The following is an 8,561-nucleotide window of genomic DNA, read 5'->3' as shown; positions in this document are numbered from 1 at the left end:
TTGAACTCGTGAACCACGAGATCATGACCTGAGCCGAAGTCAGATGCTTAAGTGACTGAGCCGCCCAGGCGCCCCCAGGAAGTCATTTTTACGGGCCTTAGTCCATTTTTGGAGAACTTTCTAAGGGGTCAAATTTGAAGAACCAAAAAAATTGGAAATGGGAGAATTTGGAGAAAGCTTTGGAGTGCTCAGTGAAGGAGAGAAGGGGTGCTCCAACGGGGCCACCTCACAGACTATCCTGGGATCGAATCCATGTGGCACGGAGTGACACTAGGCTCCCTGGGCACTCAAAAGTCAAAAGATGGAGTCTAGCTTGCCATGCTGAGGGCAGAGTGGGGGAGACATAACTGCATTAGAAATGGCCTGCTCTCCCAAGGTTTGTGGAGGCAAAGAATGTGGACCTGTTTCTAGCCAGCCAGGGTCAAGACCAGAAACTTGGCTTAAAAGGGCTGCCTGGATGGAGTCCCCATGGTGGAGTCTGAGTGGTGGTCAAGCAGCAGCTGGCAGAGAGCGCGCTCAAGAGCTAACTGGTGACCGGCCCCGAAAGGATCCGTGGGTGACTCTGAAAGTTGGCTTTAGCGTCTGTCCTGGGCAGAGGAGGGCAATGTCTTCCAGTCACGTGAGACCCTCCCTGCCCCTACAGAGTGTAGCCCCCGGCTGAGCCATGCAGCCAGTGGATGAAGAGGAGTGGGCCGGGCGAGGCAGTAGGGAATGACGCTGACCACAGACCCCCCCCCCCCCCCAGCCCCTGGACCACAGAGAGGAGGGGCTTTAGCGGGAAGCCACTTAGGTCTTCCGCCTCACTTACAATGTCAGCTCCCGGTGGAGAGTGACAAAGGCCGGTGCAAAGGATGAACTGAAGAGATTCGCGCTCTCGAGAACTCTGAGTGAAAGAGCCGTTGGAAAGACACCACAAAGCAAATGCGTTTGATATGAAGAAGACGAAAGAACGGAAACCCAAATGAAAAAAAAAAAAAAAAAAGGAAACTGAAAAAAATGAAGTGACACTAGGTAATCGAATAATCTGACAGGTAATCCGGTTTAGAGCTAGAACCCAGTTGCATAAACTAAGAAAACCTATTCCTGCTCCCCGCTATTTTTTTTTTTCTTTCAAGGGACTTTATTATTTATTTTTTTAATGTTTCTTTTTGAGAGACAGAGAGAGACAGAGCATGAGCGGGGGAGGGGGCAGAGAGAGAAGGGGGCAAAGAATCCAGAGCAGGCTCCAGGCTCCAAGCTATCAGCACAGAGCCCGATGTGGGGCTTGAACTCAGGAACTACGAGATTATGACTTGAGCGGAAGTTGGAGCTTAACTGACAGGGCCACCCAGGCGCCCCTCTTTGAAAGGACTTTAAAGCAAAAACACTAACCATGAGGAATTATACATATCTCAGGGAATAAACTCTTCTGCCTGATGATACAAAACAGCTTTATCCTGAGAATAAAGTCTTGTCATTATTCTCTTAAGAGACAAAGATTTGGGTCACCTGGGTGGCTCCGTTGGTTAAGTGTCGGACTTCAGCTCAGGTCATGATCTCACCATTGGTGAGTTCGAGCCCCACGTGGGAGCCTAGAGCCTGCTTCAGATTCTGTCTCCCTCTCCACCCCTTCCCCTGCTCGCTCTCTCTCTCTCTCTCTCTCTCTCAAATATAAATAAAAACATTAAAAAATGTTCAAAAACCAAACATTCATATTTTACGATGTTAATATTCTGGGTATCTTATTTTTTTTTTTTTAATTTTTTTTCAACGTTTTTTATTTATTTTTGGGACAGAGAGAGACATAGCATGAACGGGGGAGGGGCAGAGAGAGAGGGAGACACAGAATAGGAAACAGGCTCCAGGCTCTGAGCCATCAGCCCAGAGCCTGACGCGGGGCTCGAACTCACGGACAGCGAGATCGTGACCTGGCTGAAGTCGGACGCTTAACCGACTGCGCCACCCAGGCGCCCCTGGGTATCTTATTTTAAATAATTTGATTGTATCATTTAGTGAATACCTGAGAGTGTCTCCTCTCCAAAAGAAGTATGTTCAATGTCGTGGAATTTTAGGTGATTTGCAGTTAAAGGCCTTCTTTGGTTGCATATTCTAAATGACGACAGCATTAAATACTCTTTTTTATTTTAAACAATTTTAGACCTAGGGACACCTCTGTGGCTCAGTCGGTTAAACATCCCAATCTTGACTTCAGCTCGGGTCATTATGTCACAGTGAGCTCGAGCCCCGAGTCAGGCTCTATGAGCTGATAGCGTGGAACCTGCTTGGGATTCTCTCTCTCTTCTCTCTCAACCCCTCCTCTGCTCGTGTGCTCTCTCTCAAAATAAATAAACATTTTTTAAAAATTTTAGGTCCATAGAAAAGTTGCAAAAATTGTACAAAGAATTGAATATACCCTTTTATCCAGCTTTTCCAAATCACAGCCTATTACTGTTTATATATTTTTTTCTGAATCATTTGAGAGTAAATTGTAGATATGGAGCCTCTTGACCTCTATATACTTCAGTGTTTATTTATTTATTTTTTTATTTCTTAATTAAGTGGAGGTTTTTTGAGAGAGAGAGAGAGAGAGAGAGAGAACATGAGTGGGGGAGGGGCAGAGAGAGAGAGAGAGAATCCCAAGTAGGCTCTTCACCCTCAGCACAGAGCCCGATGGAGGGCTTGAACGCACAAACCGCGAGATCACGACCTGAGTTGAAACCAAGAGTTGGACGCTTAACTGCCTGAGCCACCCGGCCACTGCTGCAGTGTTTATTTCTTAAAAACGAGATAGTTTCGGGGCGCCTGGGTGGCGCAGTCGGTTGAGCGTCCGACTTCAGCCAGGTCACGATCTCGCGGTCCGTGAGTTCGAGCCCCGCGTCGGGCTCTGGGCTGATGGCTCTGAGCCTGGAGCCTGTTTCCGATTCTGTGTCTCCCTCTCTCTCTGCCCTTCCCCCGTTCATGCTCTGTCTCTCTCTCTCTCTGTCCCAAAAAAAAAAAAACAAAAAAAAAAAAACAAAAAACAAAAAAAACGAGATAGTTTCATATAAAACCATACACAGTAAAACCTTGGTTTGTGAGCATACTGTGTTTCAGAAATATGCTTGGAATCCAAAGCATTTGTATCTCAAAGCGAATTTCAAGAACCATTGGCTCAGTTGTGACCATGTGACGTTCGGTGTCACGTGCTTTCTACTCGTATGGCAAGACATCACTCGTTTATCAAGTTACAAATTAATAGAAAGGTTTGCTTGTCTTGCAGAACGCTCGCAAAATGAGCTACTCGCAATCCAAGGTTTTACTATAATTATAAAAACCAGAAAATTTACACTGATGTGATGCTAACATCTGATCTACAGACCTTACTCAAACCTGCAGTTGTCCTACTAATGTCCTTTGTGGCTGAAGAAAGAAAACTCTCCCTGGGTCTACTAAGGTCCAGTCCAAGATCTTCAGTTGTATATAGTTGCTAGGTCTCTTTCGCCTCCACTGATCTGGAACAATTTCTCAGTTTTGTCTTTCATGACCAAATAATTTGTAGGATGGCCTTCTTTTTTGTCGTTGTGTTGGTTTATCCCGATGTTTTTCCATTAGTTTCAGGCTATGCACTTTGCTTCAGGAATCTTACTGAGGTGCTTCCGGGTCCTTAGGGCGATGTAACAGGAGGCACATGATCTCTCTTTGTCCCATTACCGATGCGACTAAAGAAAAAGAGCTTCTCAGGTTAAGAAAATGGAGAACACTATTTATTCGACAATTTCACTGGTTTAAAATTATACAAGTAAAAGAAACTGCGAACTCGCTAAACCCTTGTTAACAGGAGCCCACTTCTGCCAGCAGCAATTATTCCTGATGGTAGGAATTCCTGATGGCAATAACTGTCCTTAACTGTCCTCAGCTAGAACCTGCATGTACCAGAGGATCCCAGGAGGAAGTGTATACTGCCTATCAGGGGAGGCATTCTGGAAGTCCTCCAGCCAAGTCCTCCACCTAATACAGCCTGCAAGCGAAGCTTCTAGAGGGCAGCAACTATGTCCTGTTGATCATTGTGTTCTCGGCACTCGGCACTCGGCACAGAAGCTGGCACAGAACAGATACTTAGCAAAAGATACAGAATACTTAACCCCCCTTCTGACCTCTGTGCTAAGAAAAAATGTTTCCCTTTTTTAAATTGGTAAATAGCTAACATAGTGACGTACTCCCAATAGGTGCTAAGAACTGTTGGGTTGGAGAAAATGACTCTCGTGTGGTAATCTTCTCCTAAGACCTTATTTCCAGAATAAAGTTTGTTTTGGACTTCATAGATGCCTGGTTTTTAATACAAAAAAAAAAAAAAAGTGTCATAGGGATATTGGTAACAGAAGTATCCCTTTGAGTCATCGGTTAATTTGGAAAAGACTTTAAAGAAATGCACTTGGCTTCTAGCCCAAGGTCAGCTTTATTACAATAACCATCCTCTGCATTGGTGGGGCTCTTATTCACAGGGAGGCACAGAACTGTGGCCTTTTCTGTTCCCTAACCTCCACGGGTCTGTTTTTTGCTCTTTTTAACCTACAACCAGCATGTTGTATCTGCCCTCACATACCTGAAATTCTGATGGTCGTTTGTGGTCCCCGGATTCTGTTGTGACTTGAGTCCTCTTTGAGCATGTAGAGCTCCTCTGTCTGACGTTTAGGTATGACCTGGTCAGGCTGGGACGAGAGCCACATTTACCTGGTGACGTGCAGTGGCACGAACGAAACTTCTAGGGCCCAAGCGTATGTGAGACAGAGACAGAAGGAGATATTAGACCCAGTGCAAATTTGCCAGCTCTGATTTGGAAAAAGCAGTTTCGGATGTGGGGGGGGGGGGGGGGGGGAGCCATGTTCCATGCTGACAATGAGCCTCAAGAAATAAAAACTCTAGAATGATGGTTCCTAAACACTGCCCATTAGAATCGCCCCAACAGCACTCAAGACCTACTGCGTATCAGTATCTGGGGTAGGATCCAGGAATTCTTTTAAGCTCTCATTTGTCTAATTATAAGGGACCAAAACAGCCTTTGAAAAGCATTTATCTGGTGTTCAGCATCCATCACGGGCCCCTGGGGGAGTCAGGGCTCAGCCCCGCCTTCCACGGCTTGTTTGTGAGTTTTGCACCAGTGACAACTTTCTTGCTTCTGAGCTCAGTTTCCTCATCCGTTAAAAGGATTCAAACGCTGGGCCTTGGGATTGGACATCCCCCCAGAAAAGGAAAGGGGTTTGCAAGAAGCTGGGATTCCACAGGTAGGGCTGGGGGTCTCAGGCAAGTAATGGCTTTCGCTATTGCTGCTTTGAGCCTCTGTTGTCCTTCAGGTGGACAAGCTGGAGATCTAAATAAAAGGAGAGGGAAGAAGTCATTGCTTATTCATGTTCTCTCTCTAGAACTTCAGAATGCAGTATTTTCCACATCAAAGACTCCCTGCCTGGAAGGAAGAAAAAACAATCCGCTGTGGGTTTAGCCACCGAAGTCCAGAGGAACTATTATTAGGTTTTCATGACAAAAATGGAACAGAGAACAAGTACCGAAGACTGTCCTGCCCTTCTCGAGTTTAACCCGCCTGCCTCACGAGAAAGTGACGCGGCTCGTTTAACACAGGCGCACCTTTACAGAGCTAGCAATCCGAGAATAAAATTCCTTCTAAAACATCACAACAGACTTTAAACCTCAAGATTCCCTCTGTGCCTGTGTTTGCTGCCCCTTTCACATCAGTATTCTGGTAACCCTTGACATTTGTATGATGCTTTGAAATTTTAAACCATTTTTAGAGTTGGGAAGTGGAAAACCAACTTTATGAGGTTAACAGGGCTGGTATCAGTTGCTGCGTCTTGACATTGAAGAAGCCGTTTAGAGGAATTAACTGACCTTCCCCACATCAGACATCCCGGCTGGCCGAGCGGAGCTGGAGCCCAGATTTGAAGGGGGAGAGTAGGCCGGGTGAAGGGAAAAGCATGAACAGACAGTCAGGGAGCGGCATGTGGAAGGCATGTCTGGAGAAACCAAGGTCTGTGCGTGGAGGCAGAGGGCAAGCGATGGGCACGGAGACGCAGGAACAGACGCCGGAAGACGCGCAGGGCATTGGGTATTCCGGGGGCATCACAAATACCCTCAAGCTCCAGGGAGGGCAGGGCCCTGTGTTCTGCAGCATCAAGGGATAGACACAGCTGTTTACTGCGGGCACCTCTTGCTGTGGTTCCTTCCTTTAGGGCCGGGAGGTGTGAGCGGCTTCCATGTGCCAACTGAGAAGACTGAGGACACCTGTGTCCCCAGACTTCTAGGCACTGTCATAGAGAACTCCTGAAATTAGACTGCCCTTCAAGACACAAAGGAATTCTTTTTTTTTTTTCAATGTTTATTAATTAATTAATTTTTTTTTTCCCAGAGAGGGAGAGAGGGAGAGCATACACACAAGTGGGGGAGGGGCAGAGAAAGAGGGAGATGCAGAATCCCAAGCAGCTCCCAAGCTGTCAGCACAGAGCCCAACGCGGGGTTCGAACTCCTGAACCCTGAGATCGTGACCTGAGCTGAAGTCAGACGCCTAACCTACTGAGCCACCCAGGTGCCCCAAGACATAAAGGAATTATTAATGCACCCCAAAGGTGCATTAGGCAGTGGTGGAGGAGGTATTTGGGGACCTCCCTAGCATCTCACAAATCATGAGTGATTTTCTACTGCCCTTGTTGTTGTGAGAGGTCTTTGAGAAGACATGACCTCCAGTTAACCCGGGAGCTGGACCCTGGCCATCAGGGGCTCCTCACTCCCTCCCCTGATGCTGGAATGCGGGCTCCTCTTGCCTTTATCCACCCCCAGAGGATGCTCCAAGGACATAGCCTTGAGATAGTGCTGTGATATTGAGAACGCCTGCAGGTGTAAGTGACTGAACCTAGTTAAAGCTTCTATATAAACTTGGAAACTTAGGTGGCAGGTGTGGGAATCTACTCTTCAGGCTGCTACCCAAGACACTCCTTAAATGTAAGTTCCCTTTGCTTATTAATGCTGCCAGCCACCAACCTGCAGTGGCCTGCCTCTGTCTTCTCTCTGTGTCCTTTGTTTGTTCTTTCGTTGGTGCGTTGGTGCGTCGGGCCAGTCTCAGATCACACGGGGGGAAGCTCTCTTTGCTATTTAGTTGTGGGGTCCCCACAGGACATACATTTTGCTGGGTTGGGGAAGGCATATCCAGTTTGGTTTCCCCTCGTTGATTTATCTAAAAGGAACATCCACAGATTAATCCCTTGTCTTAATCTAAGGCTCCAGTAACTTTTACCTACAGAAATCGAGACTTAGTTACAGCTCCTTAAGTGAGCCATCAGTATGCAATTTCTCTTTTCTTTGTTATAGTCTGGCTTCTAATTTCCTTCACGTCTCCTGGGGATCCTCCGAAGGGAATTAACTTCCTTTATCTCCTATTGCTTAAGATTAACTATAGAACTCCACAAAGCAAGAGACCCCCCACTCCCACCCCACAAAATACACTTTTAGGCCAAAGGGGAAGATAATTGGCTGCACGAGGACCTCAAATCCTACATGTCTTAACTCTTGTCCCCCAACAACCTGCCCAAAGGAAGGAGCCACTTCTTCGTTAAGCAGACAGCTCCAGATCTGGTTGCCAGCCTCTCAACACCACACATTATAGAGACTGTGGAATGCAAACCTAAGAACAGGAAAAAGACTCTCAAAAGTACCTGAAAACGTCCAACAGCTGCCTTCCCCACAATGTGCTACCCGAGTACATTTCAGAGAATGATGGCCCGTCAATGGACGGAAGGGACCTCAGAGATCTTCAAGTTCAACCCCTTCGTTCTACAAATGAGGAAACTGAGAACCAGAGAATGGAGGTGATTTGCTCAGGGCCATGTCGCTGATGGACAGAGTGGGAGAAAGTATCCAAAGGTGAGATGAGAATTTTCTGAGGACTGGAATATAGTTTCAGGTATATTCCCTCTCCCCCTAGGCCTATGTTGTCTTTGTGAAGACAACTGCCTTCCAGCTCACACATAAACCCTAGATGTCTTGAGCTGCCTTCATTTCTTGGTCATATTCCTTTACTTCTAAGGAGAGAGTCACAACCTCTCTGTTGTGTTTAATATGTTTAATATTAATATCACAACTGTTTAATACAGCAGCCACTCGCCACGAGTGACTTCTAGAACTTGAAATGTAGCTGGTCCAAACTGAGACGTGCTAGATTTTTGGAGAATTCAAAAAGAATGTAAAACATTTCATTCATAATGTTTTAATTTTGATTACATGTAGAAATGATAATATTTGGGGTATTATCGAGATAGACAACATACACTTTTAAAATTAATTTCACTTACAAAAACTCAAAAAAAAATTTAAGTAGGCTCCACACCCAACATGGGGCTCAAACTCACAACCCTGAGACCAAGAGTCACATGCCTTACCCACTGAGCCAGCCAGGCACCCGTAATTTTACATTAAAAAAATTTTTTTTCAACGTTTTTTATTTATTTTTGGGACAGAGAGAGACAGAGCATGAACGGGGGAGGGGCAGAGAGAGAGGGAGACACAGAATCGGAAACAGGCTCCAGGCTCCGAGCCATCAG

General features: G+C 46.2%; 1 long non-coding RNA gene across 1 annotated transcript; it reads right to left on the bottom strand.

Moving 5' to 3' along the window:
• Nucleotides 1-2,558: 2,558 nt before the first annotated feature.
• LOC131494377 (uncharacterized) lies at nt 2,559-3,140 on the bottom strand. The gene is made up of 2 exons (XR_009253353.1): nt 3,001-3,140; nt 2,559-2,754 (listed from the first exon to the last, which is right to left on the bottom strand). It is a non-coding gene; the product is annotated as an uncharacterized LOC131494377 (long non-coding RNA).
• Between the last annotated feature and the right edge of the window lie 5,421 nt (nt 3,141-8,561).

The sequence above is a fragment of the Neofelis nebulosa genome, chromosome 14 (assembly GCF_028018385.1).
Source record: "Neofelis nebulosa isolate mNeoNeb1 chromosome 14, mNeoNeb1.pri, whole genome shotgun sequence".
Taxonomy (NCBI): Eukaryota; Metazoa; Chordata; class Mammalia; order Carnivora; family Felidae; genus Neofelis; species Neofelis nebulosa.
The sequence above is the reverse complement of the archived record's forward strand: the minus strand, read 5'-3'. Positions and strand labels throughout refer to the sequence as shown.